Source organism: Ornithorhynchus anatinus, chromosome 4 (assembly GCF_004115215.2).
Source record: "Ornithorhynchus anatinus isolate Pmale09 chromosome 4, mOrnAna1.pri.v4, whole genome shotgun sequence".
Classification (NCBI taxonomy): Eukaryota; Metazoa; Chordata; class Mammalia; order Monotremata; family Ornithorhynchidae; genus Ornithorhynchus; species Ornithorhynchus anatinus.
Genome location: NC_041731.1, coordinates 19,286,481 through 19,302,315, shown reverse-complemented (window position 1 = coordinate 19,302,315; position 15,835 = coordinate 19,286,481). Strand labels below are relative to the sequence as shown.

General features: G+C 49.6%; 1 long non-coding RNA gene across 1 annotated transcript; it reads right to left on the bottom strand.

Moving 5' to 3' along the window:
- Window positions 1-2,829: 2,829 nt before the first annotated feature.
- LOC114811058 lies at window positions 2,830-15,654 on the bottom strand. Its single transcript, XR_003758742.1, has 3 exons — window positions 15,434-15,654; window positions 14,532-14,720; window positions 2,830-3,060 (listed from the first exon to the last, which is right to left on the bottom strand). It is a non-coding gene; the product is annotated as an uncharacterized LOC114811058 (long non-coding RNA).
- Between the last annotated feature and the right edge of the window lie 181 nt (window positions 15,655-15,835).

The window sequence follows — 15,835 nt, the reverse complement described above, 5'->3', positions numbered from 1 at the left end:
CAAGGTTGGATAACATATTGAGGAGAATGGGATGGTCCACAGTGTCAAAGGCAGCTGAGAGGTCAAGGAGGATTAGGGTGGAGTGGCAGTCGTTGGATCGGGTAGATGGTGGTCATTGGTGGGATTTGAGAGGGCGGTTTCAGTGGAGTGAAGGGGGCAGAAGCCAGAATGGAGAGGATCCAGAAGAGAGTTGAAGGAGAAGAATTCGAGGCAGAGAGTGCAAGGAGTTTAGAGAGGCAGGATAGGAGGGAGATGGGGCGACAACTGGAGGGGCCTGTTGTGTAAAGGGAGGCTTTATGTAGGATGGGGTGACGTGGAAATGTTTGAAGGCAGTGGGGAAGAAGCCACAATAGAGTGAGCACCTGAAACTAAGGAGGAAAGGAGGGAAGACCTTCGAACTCCCAAGTTCTTGTTCTATACACTAGGCAATGCTGCTTCCCATAGATGTAATAGATGTAGTAGCTGCATTAGTAGGGACAATGAAAGGCGATTTCTTGGAATCAAATTTAAGGTCTAATCGGCAAGATCAGATTCAATAGCCTGCAAAAGAGGAGCGAGAAACAGGACTTCACTCACTCCAGAGGCAACTGGAGATCGAATACAAGAAAGTCCCCTCCTCGCAGAGAGGCTTGGGGTGTCGGATTGTAAGGCGATCAACCTGAGCATTATGGATACCAAACACACATACCCTGCTGGCTCACAGTAAAGGGAGAAGGCTCTGTCCGCAGTGGGAGTTTTCTGCCACGGTACCTGAGTTCACTCCCGTAAATCTATCTCGTCGCACCTCTCCTGGTCTGGGCTGGGGGGAAGGGGCAGAGAGACAAGGGACGTCGCTCTCCCTCACTGAGGCTGCAAGGCCCCGAACGAATATAATGCCTGTAGCTCGGAGGGGCTCCAACTGCCTAGACAGCTCAGATTCCGCTGTGAAGTTGTGCTCAGAGTTGACAATGCAGCGTCTTTCAGGCGAGGCGAGAGGGGAGCAAGAGCCGTGGAGGCCCCTGGGTTATTCCCACCGGGGAAGCTTAGCATTAGAGATTGCATGCCCCAGAATTCTCCTTCTGCTTCCAGATGGGCGAAGGCCGGGCCCACCGCCCGGGCGGGAAAGGCAGTCTTCCCATGGAAGTGGCCGACGCGGCCCAGGCAGCTGTTCCAGTGCGAAAGGCGGGGGAGCCCGGGGGTCTGATGGTGGGAAGAGGCACCAAGTGGCGTTAGGCTCCGGGACCGAAGCCAGAGGGGAGCCCCGGCAGGTCTTCCCCCTCCCTCAGCGACACAAAGATGGATTTTGTGGCCCCAGCGGGCCGCGGAGAACCCCGCAAGGGCCATGGAAAGGCCGCCGCGGGGTGAGGGCCCGAAGACCCCCGCCCGGGCTGGGGCAGAGCCACGGGAAGCAAAGATCCTGCCCGTCAGCCCTGGGGCTGCAGACCTTTGCGCCTGTAGGCCCGAGCGACGGAGCCAGCAAAGGCGCCTGGTCTGCGCGGCAGCCCAACGTGGTGATCTCGGGACAAATGGTCTGTCCATCGGCGGGCAGCGGTGGAGCCCGGAAGGCTTTTTCTAGAGTGCCGATCAAAATCATGAAAGAGCACGACTTTGTGTCGTTTCTGATCCCCCAAATCCTGCGCCTTTCCTATATGCAGTTTTCATTAAAGAGGAAAATCATCTCCTGGCAGAGAGGCTTGTGGAGCCGGATTATGAGGTGATAAATCTGGGCATTCCCGAACCCAAACAGGCTTATCCTGCTGGCTCACCGCAGAGGAAGAAGGCTTACTCCCCGGGAAGTGTTTTACACCCGAGAACCGGGGTTCACACCCCTATCTGTAAGACGTCGAAACTCTCCTTGGCGGGGTTGGGAGACAACGGATGTCTCTCTCCCTGGCTGAGGCCACAAGGCTTTTAATCTCCTCCCAACACGGCAACAGTTTCAAGACCCATTGAAATGCACTGCTGGGGTCCAGCTTGTTTGTTCCAGGCCTCAGGACAGTGGACATCTGTCCCCAGGTGACCCTGGGGTACCGACCATCTCAGGGTCAAATGCTATTTCGTTACCTCCTGAGCCAGCAGGTGGAACTCGGAAGTGAGGATGGGACACCGCCCCCACAACCCAAACTGCCAGATTGACAGTCCAAGCTGGGAATACAGAAGGTGCCCCTAGCCCCCGTGCCAATCAAATTAGGAATGGAGAAGGGGGGAGGGCAGAGATTGGATAAACTGAAGCCGGAAGCTGGAATGGCCTAAGGGCACAGGTGATATGCACGTGCCGCCTCTAACCTTCTGTGCAACAGAATAGGACTTCCAGCAGCCGGCTGCAGGTCGCCTCTGTCCAGAGCGTGAGAAGGCTGCTCTGGCTGCACCAAGTGAGGAGCTGTGGGATGGGTGAGTGTCCCGTCCTGCTGAGAGCTCGTGGGGCTGGAAGCCAGGTGCTTCACCATGGGTATGTAACGTTTAAATGGATTTGATGTCTAAGTGGGTGCCTCCCCAGGGGGACGTGAACAGGGTGGGGGCTAGCCGCCTCACCAAGTGCGAGTAACACATAAGTGGGTATTGCATAACTGGGTTTAACGCATAAGTGTATGTAACTCATATGTGTATGTAACTCATTAGTGTTTAACGCATAAGTGTATTTAACGCAAAGGTGGATTCCTCCTGGGTGGGGTGAGCCCATGGTGGGAGCCAGCCGCCTCACCACGTTGTGAGTAAATCATAAGTGGGCTCGGGTGTCCGCCCACACGCGAGTAACAGTGTATTTCTCCCTTTAGGGAAGCTCTAACACCATATTCCTCCCAAAGGGGAAGCTTTAACACCATATTTCCCCCCAAAAGGGAAGGCCAATTGTCCCATCTAAATAATTATTTAATTCAATTCACCCCGCGGAATAAATTCTATACAAAACTCAGGTTTTCCATCCCCAGCCTCTCTCTCTCTCTCTCTCTCTCGCCGTGCCGATTCCAAAAGAACCCGTCCCCGGCGACGGGTGACAACATCCTGGCCCAGTCGATTTCTTCACCAGCAGAAATCACATTCTGGTAACTCTTGGATAAGGTGCTTGATCAGGAGAGCCCGTATCTGGAGAGACAGCAACAGTGTGAATTTAAGGGTCCCAGATCCACATGATAACACTCGTGAAGTATATTCACCATTTATTATCTATTCGACCTGATGTCCTCTCCAAGGCACTTCGTCCTGTGCTCAGCACATAGTTGGTTTTAAGTTCCATCAGCGCAGTGACTACCTCTAGTCGACCCTCCCATGTCCGTTGAACAGGGCCCATCTCAGAGTAAATACAGTCCATTGACTACTATATCCCAAGCTCAGCACTAATACATGGAACTTCACTCTAAACATTGGGGATTCGTCCTCAGAAATCTGGATTTCACACCTGAGATAGCGAGGAGAGAATGGGATTGGTGGTCGACGGCTTCCAAGCATGTAAGCAATAATAATGTTGGTATTTGTTAAGCGCTTACTTTGTGCAGAGCACTGTTCTAAGCGCTGGGATAGATACAGGGTAATCAGGTTGTCCCACGTGAGGCTCACAGTTAATCCCCATTTTACAGATGAGGTAAGTGAGGCACAGAGAAGTTAAGTGACTTGCCCACAGTCACACAGCTGACAAGTGGCAGAGCCGGGAGTCGAACCCATGACCACCAAGCAAGCAAATCAGAAAAGCAGACAGAAAGGACGTGATTCTGGAATCTGGAGAACTGGGTGATACTTCCCCCGGCATTACATGTCGACTTTCTGACAAGTGACCATTTAGATTTTCGAACATGTTGACCAAATTGACAAGTCAAATTTTGTGACCACTTCTGTAAAGGGATTCCCCTTTGCTGTGTCCCTTGTAACCCATCTGTGAAATGGAATTAAGACATGAACTGTGTCCAAATTCTTCAGTCGGGATCTACCGCAAAACTTAGTACAGTGTCTGGCCCATTGTACATACCAAATAGAAAACAAAACAAAATCAAATGCATTTTCCCTCTTAATTATAAAGCTCATTGTCGGCCCAGAACGTGCTCACCAACTTTGGATTGTACTCTCCCATGCGCTTGGTGCAGTCCTCTACACCGAATAAGCGCTCAGTAAATACCAATGATGATGATGATGAATGAGGTCTTGAGTTCACCTTAGGTACATGCGGCATAGGAGGAGAGGGGAATGCGGACAGCCATTTCCTGGAAAGGGAAACCATCCGGAATGTCCACTGATCGTGAAGTCCAGAGTTGCCCTAAGTAGGAAAGACGATCCGCACCCAGAACAACCATAGTCAAACCAAGGTGGTCATGAGACACAAACAACCACCACTTACTAGAGGGGAAGAATAGCGTAAGATGCCTTTTTGGTTCATCAGTGCAGGGTTAATATCGACTATTTCTATTGGGTTCTCAAATGCACCCTGAATTGTGCAGGCGCTGGAGCCCGGGGGTCTGATGGTGGGTGGAGGCGACAAGCGGCCCAAAGCGACTCAAGCAGGCACCTTTGCAACCTCCGCGGACCGTGGAGGACCACGCTGGGGCCTTGGAGATGTTTTCATGTAGCTTTCCCGGGATGCTCTGCTCCCTCTGAAAGAAACCTCAACAGTCCCACTTGAACTAACAGCTCTGTGCACACGTCTCTTCCACGCAAACACTCTGTAACTCTTTTCCCTCTTTGTTCACAGGAGCGAGGTCCTTCCCTTCGGCCCTGGAATACCAAGTCTGGAGCCGGAAGGATCTGGATGCATTTCCAACCCCGCTGATGACCAATCATCATTTCCGGAAGCATCGCCATGTCATCTCTACTCAACTAGTCCTAGAGGATGCACTTAGAACAGGATCTCAGTCCTCAGACTTTGCAAGACTATGTTTTCCAACCCGGACGCGATACCTGAACTCATCTTCAATAATTTTAGCCTATTCAAATCAAGGTGACCTGTGTCCTAATTTCTTGTGTCCATTCTTGATCGGTAACTCCGGAGTGATTTTGAGCATGCTGTTTTTGAGAGTTTGTTGGCCGTTACATCTCCAAGGGATATCTGTTCCCAGCACGTGGCATTTCCTGTCCCCTCTCTCTGCGGGGTTATCGCTGACTTGTCAGAGTGACCAAGACCGGCCAGGGATTAAAATTCCCCTTTCAATTGGGGAAACTATTTCACATGTCGGATTTACAGGAGTAAAAAGGAATTTTCCAGAATGGGTTGAAAAAGCTCTCCCTCTGGAAATGAAGCCCTCTGTTACTTTTGATCCTATTGGGAAGCCAGGTGTATCGGGCAGGACCAGAGCTTGCATAGACTACTCGTCCCCCGTATATCGATTGTAATGGAATACCGAAGAAAGAGGAGGATAAATCCAAGTTGTCATCTTATTTATAGTGGAGAGCGGGGAGGAGGGGGGGATTAGCCCCCGAACAGTCCGTGGCGGCGAGTAGACTTGGAGAGATAACACAGCACCTTCCCCTCGCATTCAGTGCCTTATCCCCTCAGGTGTTCCAAGAACAAAGGTTTGTGTGTGTTGGGGGCGGGGGGGAAGGTAAGGGAGGCATCGGCCACCTGGCTGGATGCTCCCTTCCAGATATCCCTGGAGCCCCAAGATTCACGAGGCGGTATGCCCTTGGCGGTCGTTCAACGTATGGTCTTGTTGCTGCTGTGGGGCCTCCTAACTCCGGCAGGTCCGTCTTCCACCCGGGGATGGCACTACACCGGCGCTGTGCAACTAAGGAGGCAGGATGGCGCGGGGGCGGCCTTGACTGTGTTAGTTCACATGTTTCCCACGGGGTTTGACAATACACTCCAGCTTTTCGAGGACGTCAACCGTACAATACTAACGCGTTTCCGTCTTCCGCAAAGATCCCTAATCGCACGCCCAGGAGTAAATAATAATGCGGCTAAAATAATCGATCATCGGCCCTGTTCATTCCTGCAGAGGTTGCCTGGAGCATGATGCCACAGCAGCAATATATCCCCCAGCATAGTAGAAGCAAGTATAGTTTTAAAATGATTATTGTGATGAGCCAAGTACGCCAATGTGCAGGCAAATTCGTTAGCCACGTGGTGAATGAATCAGTCTTTCCAATTTCTGCAATTTCCCTTACCAGCTGATTCACTTGGACTAATGCAGCTGTGACGTTTAGGGAATTATCCGGGATGTATATTCAGCACTCTGGCCTGATCAGGGCACAGGTCCCTCCTTGAGCTGCTGTTGAAATATCCAGCTCCATCTATTCCTGGAGGACAACCCTGTGCATTTGCTGGATCTCGGCCGTGAGCCACGCCACCCCTCTATTAGTTGCACTCAAAGCAGTCACAGTAAAGTTGGCTAGAGGGATCACTTCCAATTTCGTGTAGATGATTTCCACTTGGGGGGTCATGACTGCCAGGGCCCAATCTCACCACTGCATGCTGCTTCCCCGATGGCTGCGTACAGTTCCTATGTTAATAATGGCCCGGGGAAGCTTAGCATTAGAGATTGCATACCCCAGAGTACAATGCCCTGCTCGATTATATGGGACAAATGGCCATACATTTTGGACACGCAACCATTGCCTGGGGTACGGGGCCTCATAGGCCACATGCCAGTCATGAATGGGACCCTTTGGCACAATTCAGCACCCCTCTCTAGGCATGAGGGCCACCTGGCACGCATCCTGGTCAGATTTAACTCCACCATCTGGTCTTGCCTTTTGCTGTAGCGTCGTCTCCGACTCACAGCGACTACGTGGACACATGTCTTCCAAACCTCCCCATTCTTCATCTGCAATCGCTCTGGTAGTGTATCCACAGAGATTTCCTAGGAGAAATTACAGAGGTTGTCTACCATTGCCTTCTTCCAAGCAGTAAACGTGAGTTTCCACCCTCGACTCTCTCCCATGCCGCTACTGCCGCACACGGGTGTACTTTTGCTTGTAGCAGATTGCCTTCCACTCGCTGGGCACCGTTCAAGATAGGAATGGAATGGCTTTGCCTCTACTTGACTCTCCCTCTGGTGGCTGAGACTGGTAGAGTACTGGAAACACTCCAAGCGGCATCATGAGAGCGGGACTCTTCCCTCTGCTTCCTTCCAAAATAACACTTCTTCATCACTTTCGACACTTGCTGACAATTACCATATTCAAGACCGACTTCTTATTCTTCCCACTCCAACGCAACCCTCATGCAGCTTTTCCCACCCCTGTAGACAATAGAATCATTATTCCGGCCTCACATTCCCGTGACCTCGTCGATATCCTTCGGCTCAGCAGCCTCATTAAACCCAGATACCGATTTTCTCCAAGAAGCCTGGAGCGTATATCTTTACAATATTGAGAAAATCCTCGATCTTCTCTCCAGCCAAACGTCCACCATGCACATACCAGCAATCATCATATATCCTACCTTCACGACTGCATCAGCCTCTTAATGGGGTGATTGGGATGTGGGGAAGGCATCCGTGACTACAAAGAAAGGTTTTGATAGGTCACGAGACTCGGGCTGAAGTCAAACATAGAGCTCTAAATCCTTTCATTCTTTCTTCATTTCTTCCTTTCACTTTTTTCTCCATCTCTATTTTGTTTCTATTTCCTTCTTTTCTTAGGCTATATGGCTTTATCTCTTTTTCTCTTTGTCTTTACCAAAAGTATCTCAGCAGTCCACACCGGGCGATTAGTGAGCAACCCCCCGTTAAACAGTTCATCAGAAATTCTGGGGAATATGGAAAGTATGATCTAAACAACACGGATGTTAAGAATGTTCCATAAGAGGATAGCGTTCGCTTAAGCAGAGGACTCTGCACATATTAAGCGTTCAAGAAATGCCATGGATTCAACGTCCTGGATGGAGCAGCGATGATAGATCCGGTGATTTTGAGCCTGCCTCCCTTGACACTTCTTTGGTGTGTTTTTTTTAAACCGCTGAAAATTTCCCTGCCCCTTCCTCTGTGGCCTTACCTCTGACCGGACCGTGTGACTAGAACCTCGCCATTGATAGAAAGCTCCAATCGATAATCCTATAAAATGCACTGAATTCGATCAGGCAAGGTGTTGTGTTCCTGACTGGGATGAAAAGGGAGGTTTTCACCTCTCAGGATTCAGTCCTGTACTCCTGATGGAAAGAATGACTAATGGAGGAAGAGGCCGGGAGGTGAGTTCACACGTTATGGGAGATTCTCGCAGGCGAGGAAAACAGTCTCCCTGGTCTAGATATAAACCTGGGCCTACCTCCATTCCAGCCAATTCTCTTTCCTGCCATTTGAGCGAGAGGGAAAATTTCTCATCACTGCAAGACTTTTCAGATCGGAGCCCGAGGACATCCAGGAAATGATCGGCATTCCATTGGCGAGTCCTGTCCCTCGGTGGATTATCTACTGCTCTCCAGAGGGCCGAGCGCCCTCCCGCAGCCAGGCAATCCAGACCCAGGAGCCACAGCTTCAGATGGAGTACCGTCCCGAGCAGGGCCACAGTGAAGAGGGAAGCCGAGACCTGGGGCAAAGCCTAATTGAAAATCTCTCTATCAGCAACTGCAGCCAGAAAAAACGTCCCGGCAAGAAGGGTAGCAGGAATGGCACGAACGGCCAAAGAACCAGGAAGCGGCTGTGACTGTGAGGCGAAGAGCAAAGACCGAGAAGGAGGAGGAGGAAGAGAAGGTGGAGGAGAAGAAGGAGGAGGAGAAGAAGAAGGTGTTGGAGGAAAAAGTGGAGCAGGAAAGGAAGATGGAATGTGAAAAGGAGACGATGGAGGAAGAGGTGGTGGAGGACGAGCACGAGGAGGAGGAGGTGGAGGAGAACGAGAAGGAAAATAATATGAAATTGGAAAAGGAGAAGACGGAGGAGGAGGTGGAGGAGGGCGAGAAGGAGTGGGAAAAGAAGATGAAATTGGAAAAGGAGAAGATGGAAGTGGAAGAGGATGTGGAGGAGTGGAATGTGAAGGTGGAGGAAGAGTGGAAGGTGAAGGAGGAGGAAGAGAAGATGAAATTGGCAAAGGAGAAGGAGGAAGTGGGGGAGGCGTAGAGGCAGGAGAAAGAAGAGGATCAACACGAGGGTTCCATTATGTTCCTTCCCCAGAGCTCAACGCAGGTGGAGATGTTCTGCGGGCTGGGGGCCCTGTTTCCAAGGCCCAGCCAAATTTGTCCCGAGGCGGGAGAAGGTGCCAGCCAGAAGGGGAGGAGAGGGGTCCTGGACTGGATGGCCCGTGCCCAGAGGTGGGTCCGGAATTCCCTGCGGGGGAAGGCCAAGGTGCACCCCCAGGGCAGGGACTGAGCACAACATCGGCCTCTCCCGGGGTCCTGGCGTTGCCCATCTGGAATCCCATGCCCCCGCCCTTGCCCAAAAACCGTAGGAAGCCAGACCCTTCCCTCTCCCCAGGAATCTGGCCTGTGAATCTAGCAAAAATGCCTTTCACATGTAACCTTCATGAGTCAGGTCTGCATCTCTCCTGTCCTTTGAAATCAGTGGGCCCCTTCCAGATCACCCCAGTCTTTGAATGCCTGCTGGCCACAACCAAATCACTCCAGTCCATTAATGTCAGCTGGCCACCTTCACATCACCCCCATCCTTTAATTTGAGCCAGAAAAGTCCACGTTGCCCAAGCCATTAACACCAGCGGGAAATGTCCTCATCGCCCCTATCATTTAACATCTGCCAGCCATGTCTACCTCGCGCCAGGCTTTAACATCAGGCATAAACGTCCACATCGCCCCAGTTCCTTAATATCTGTTGGCCACGTCCTCATCACTCGCATATCCTTTAATGTCTGCTGGCCATGTCTGGATTGTCCCCGTCTTTCAGCTTCTGCTAGCCATATCTGCATCTTTCTCTCCTTTAACTTCTGCTGGCCACGTCCTCATCACTCCTGACATTGAACACTGACTGACCACATCCGGATCACCCCCGAATTTTCATGTCTCCTGGCCACGTCCTCATTGCCCCCGACATTTAACATCAGACAGCTGCATCGTCCCCATCCTTCATTGTCCGCCAGCCATGTCTGCATCTCCCTGTCCCTTTAATATCTGCCAGCCAAGTCTGCACCTTCCACAACTTTGAAGATCTGGGGCCACATCCTCATCGCTTCCTTGACCATCTTTCGGCCACGTCTCAGTTATCCCCGTCGGTAAATTTTGGATTAGACGATTGACCATCGTGTCTCCGTGCTATATTCTGCCAATATTGTACTAGACATCCGGTCTCCGTTTAATGTCTTTCCTTTGGGAGATCAATCATATAAGTTTGGGTAGCGATGTGTAAATTACATTACCTTATATGGACCACTCCTAAGAACTGGGTCCTGATTGGAGGCTGGAGTACGGCAACCAAGGGGATTGGGTAGGATTTTGCGTTGGAAGAGTTGCGGTCGAGCGGAACGCAGAAATGCTCATAAATAAAGATACCAGGTTCAGACGGCTCGGAGCTAATCATCACTGGTACCCTCCTGGGGTGAATGGGTGGGCAGCCACTTTCTGCCCTTTCCTGCTCTCTCGGCTCTTTCTCTCTAATCTTTTCTTCACCAAGGTCACGGAACCCTCTCATTCAAAAATTGTGAGATCAGAGTCGTTTCTCGGCTAAATTCTCTAGCAGTGTTCTCCAGCCATATCTGAATCACTCTCACTCTTTAACAGTTGCTGGACATGTGCTCATCGCCCCGTGTTTCAACATCTACCAGCCACGTCCCACTGGCACCTTATGAGGCCCCCTCCTGTGCCTCTCCCCCATCACACTCTCTCATCGCTACCTGCCTCGTAACCCTAAATTCATTCATTCAATAGTATTTATTGAGCGCTTACTATGTGCGGAGCACTGTACTAAGCGCTTGGAATGTACAAATCGGTAACAGAGACAGTCCCTGCCCTTTGACGGGCGCACAGTCTAATCGAGGGAGACGGACAGACAAGAACAATAGCAGTAAATAGAATCAAAGGGATGAAGATCTCATTAAAACAATAGCAAATAAATAGAATCAAGGCGATGTACATCTCATTAACAAAATAAATAGGGTAATGAAAATATATACAGTTGAGCAGACGAGTACAGTGCTGAGGGGATGGGAAAGGAAAGGGGGAGGAGTGGAGGGAAAAGGGGGAAAAGAGGGTTTAGCTGTGGAGAAGTGAAGGGGGGGAGAGGGAGCAGAGGGTAAAGGGGAGCTCAGTCTGGGGGAAAAGGGGAGCTCAGTCTGGGAAAAGGGGAGCTCCAGGCACCTTACTAAGCCCCGGAGTAGATACAAAATGCTCCCCACAGCTGCAAACTCTAATACTCCTGCAGCAGGAAACCTGAAATGCTCCCTGCAGCCATGAACCCTAAATGCTCCCTGGAGCCACGAGCCCCTGAACCCCCAAATGCAACAGTGGTGTGGGGTAGCTCGCTGCCTGCTCATCTGTCCTGGGGAAGATGGGGTCAGGTCCCGGGCTCCCGACCAGCATTCCAGACCCTGGGCACCAGCTCCCCAGACAGAACCCTGCTACCCTGAGTCCACTTGTAGCATTCCCTGAGGGAGCCCGGTTCCCCAACTTCCAAATCCCAGGACCGGTCTCTATTTCCAATAGGCTCTGCTCTAAACATTGTTCAGAAACTTAAAAGCCCAGCCCTGGGAATGCCAAGTTTCATAAAATGTTTTTTAAATGGAGCACTCATCTCCTCACAAAACCCATCATGAGTGAATGAATGAATGAATGAATCAATGTTGTGAAAAAAACTGTATTGTACACATTCTAAAAACATAAAGATTTTAAATTTCAGGAAAAAAATAGTGAAAACCCTTTTCTAATTATAATAATGAGAGTGATTATTGTAATAGTCGTTAAGCACCTATTACGTGCCAAGCACTATACTAGGCTCAGGGGTTAATAGAAGATCATCAGGTTCCACATGAGGCTCATAGTCTGTGTAGGATGGAGAACAGGGTTTGAATCACCATTCTGCAGATGGGGGAAGTAAGGTGCAGAGAAGTGAAGTGACTTGCCCAAGATGATACAGAAGAGAAGTGGTGGAGACAGGATTCAAATCCAGTTCCCGTGGCTCCCAGGCCTGGGGTCTATCTACTAGGCCACATTGCTTCCATCAGAAGCCAATCTAATGGAATCCTTCAAAGGGTCAAAGTTCACCATGTTCACGAATGCTCTACCTTCGGAAATAAAGACGATGGTGGGCAGTGAGGATAATAATGAAAATAATGAAAATGATACTTTTTAAGCACTTACTATGTACCAGGCACTGTATTAAGTGCTGGGTTGGGTACAAGCAAATCGGGTTGGACACAGTCCCTATCCTGCATGGGGTTCACAGGTGTAATCCCAATTCTACAGATGAGGTAGCTGAGGAACAGAAAAATGAAGTGACTTGCCCAGGTCACACAGCAGCCAGGTGGAAGACTGTGAGACTCAGACTTCCATCCGCTTCACCCCACTGAAACCGCCCTCTCAAACGTTTCCAGTGAACTCCTTCTTGCCAAATCCAACGGCTCCTACTCCATCCAAATCCTCTTCGACCTCTTAGCTGCCTTTGACACTGCAGACCATCCCCTTCTCTTCAACACATTATCCAAACATGACTTCACTGACTCTGTCCTCTCCTGTTCTCCTCATCTCTCTGGCCTTTCATTCTCAGTTTCCTTTATGGGCTTCTCCTTCCCCTCCCTGCCCTTAACTGTAAGCTTCCTCAAGGGTCACTTCTTGGCCACCTTCGGTTCTCCATCTACACTCACTCCCTTGGTGAACTCATTTGCTCCCTCGGCTACTACTATCATCTCTATGTGGAAGATACCTAAATCTCTATTTCTTCTCTTGTTCTTTCTCCCTCCCTCCAGCCTCCCATCGTCTCCTACCTTTACAACATCGCCACCTGGATGTCCTCCCGACACCTAAAACTCAACAGGTCAGGTCCAAAACTGAGCTCCTATCTTCCCACCCAAAACCTGTCCTCTCCCTGACTTTCCCGTCTCTGGGGACAGCTCTACCATCCTTCCCATCCAACTAGCTCGCAACCTTGGTGTCATCCTTGACTCTGCTCTCTAATTCACCCTATGTATCCAAACCGTCACCAAAACCTGCCAGTCTTACCTTCACAACAACTCCAAGAGCCGCCCTATCCTCTCCATCCCAACCACTATCACGTTAGTACAACCACTCAGCATACCCTGACTGGATTACAGCATCAGCCTCCTTTCTGATCTCCCAAACTCTTGTCTCTCCCCACTTCAGTCTATGCTTCACTTTGCTGCCCAGATTATCATGCTAGAAAAATATTCTGGGCATGTCACCACCCCCCCTCAAAAATCTGCATTGGCTGCCTAACAACCCCCTCCCCCCCGCCCCTTCTAGACTGTGAGCCCTTTGTTGGGTAGGAACTATCTCCATTTGTTGCCTAATTGTTCTTTCCAACTGCTTAGTACAGTGCTCTGCACACAGTAAGTGCTCAATAAACACGATTGAATGAAATGAAAGAATAAATGAACCTCCAAATCAAGCAAAAACTCCTCACTATTGGCTTCAAAGCTCTCATCACCTTGCCCCCTCTTACCTCACCTCCCTTCTCTCCTTCTACATCCCAGCCTGCACACTCCACTCCGCTGGTGCTAACCTTCTCACTGTGCTTCGTTCTCCCCTAACCCGCCATCAGGCCCTGTCCCACATCCTACCTGTGACTTGGAATGCCCTCCCTCCTCAAATGGGCCAAAGAATCACCCGTTCCCCTTCAAAGCCCTACTGAAGGCTCACCTCTCCAGGAGGCTTTCCCAAACTAAGTCCCCTTTCCTTCTGCTCCCATTCCCTTCCCCATCGCTCTGATTCACTCCTTTTGTCCTCTCCACGCCCCACAGCACTTGTATATATATAAGTACATATTTATCATTCCATTTATTTATATTAATGATGTGTATATATCTATAATTCCAATGTTTACATTGATGCTATTGATGTCTGTCTCCCCCCTTCTAAACTGTGAGCCCGTTGTGGGCAGGGATTGTCTCTGTTGCTGAATTGTACTTTCCAAGTGCTTAGAGTACACTGCTCTGCACACAATGAGCACTCAATATATACGATTAAATAAATATAGGACCTGGTGATTTTCTGTCTACCTCAGAGCCTAGTATAGTCCTTGGCACATGTAGAGTCCAAAAAATTTCAGTCTTAGGTACACAGCATAAAGGGTTTTTTAATTGCAGTATGTTATGCAGATCTGTATGAGTGAAGATTGACATAGTTTGCTGCCGTAATTGCGGGCCCAACCTCATCTCCCTGAAAGGTGGAAGAGGTAGCTAGATATAGTCCGTGGTGGACGTGGTGTTCCTTCACACCAACAACAGAATCCAGTTAAATGGGGCTCCAATTTTCTTAACTGACAACAGGATGTGGCTGAAATTGACAATGGGGGAATGGTGAGGCTGAAGCATGATTTAGGAAAACAGGGTAGATTAGTGCAAAATGGAGTCTGAAACAAAAGTAAGGCAGGTTAAGACTAAGTTTCCACTTTTCCCTCTTTGATGCTTTACTAGCATCACCACAGAATATTCTGTAGTCAATTTCCTTCCAGTTGTATCTGGATTGTGGCCTTACTTAGGCAGCTTATCTCCTCATGACCTCGACCCCACCGGATCCCTACCTTCACGTAATAATTGAAGCGACAAGTCTCTGGTTTCATCATGAGGCAGGCTTTAGGGATCTATCTGCAGGAGTCTTAGGATCTCTATCTCTGGCTGTCACTTTGCTCTTCTCTTTCTTGAAGACTTGCAGAAACTATCCGTTCCAGTGTTCTCGCATTAACAGGCTTCTGCACACCTTTACAGCAATACTTTGAAGTGCAAGCAACAGAAAAAATAACACAGGTCATCAGAATCATGAGGATTCCCAGACCTAGAAACTGGAGTATGCTCTTAGCCCAGCCCTTCACACTGGGGAAACAAGATGTGATAATAGACCACAGCTCTCTCCTTTCTTGGGATATGTCATGTGCTTCCCGTAGCCCCAATAAGACGGAGAGAACTGTAACACTGAGAGAAATGCAAGACTCTGAGTTATCAGGGATGTACATACAACACGGTGTATCAAGGACAACACAGGTTCTCACCTTGAGCAGCAAGCAGCATGTCTAAAACCATACAGGTCTACAGGGCAACCAGGAGGGTGGCCTGGCCTCCCTTGCTTAATAAGCTCAGGGCTTTATTTATTTGGTTAAGAACTGCCTCTATTAACTTGGCTAAGGCACTTATGCCTTCTATGGCTCTATCTCATACTGTGGAAAAAAAATTTGGATGCCACAGAGCCAATGCCACTCTGAGTGGGAGCAAGTGATTTGGGGCCAGGTGGATGCATACTCTCCTCCTCATATATGTATATACAGGTGACCCAATCAATGACTGGGTCCACTATCAAGAGTTCACGAGGGACTTTACAGAAACCAAGGAATAGTGCTAGCCCAAGGACAAGGGGCCCTGCTGGATATCAACACCCCAGTAGTTCTGCAGTTTCTCCCAAGGGTCACTGTTATTCATAAGTTCATCTGACCTCAGGGTCCTCTTCTGATAGCTCTGGAACCTGCTTAAGGGGAGAGGCGTAGATCCGAGGTCTGCTATTCCTTACACTTTTCCACAGTTCCTGTAGATAGCAGCAGCAGATAAGGTTCCTTCCACTGTGGCTCAAGGGCATTCTTCCGTGAGAAGGACTTAAGTTCTTAACAAGGACTTGCCTGGTTTGAGTCTGTGGCACTGGTTTGGGTCTGACTTTCGCAGTGCTTGTTGTACCTGTGAATGTAAAGCTTTAAGGAAATCATTTAACATATTACAATAGTCCAATAAGGCATCAGGGGTAAGCATTATATTCCATCTTTCACAGTTCACAGGAGAGGACATTAGAGAGGCATATAGACCTCTCCATCAGAATATCATGTGGGCTCATACCTGTCTTTCC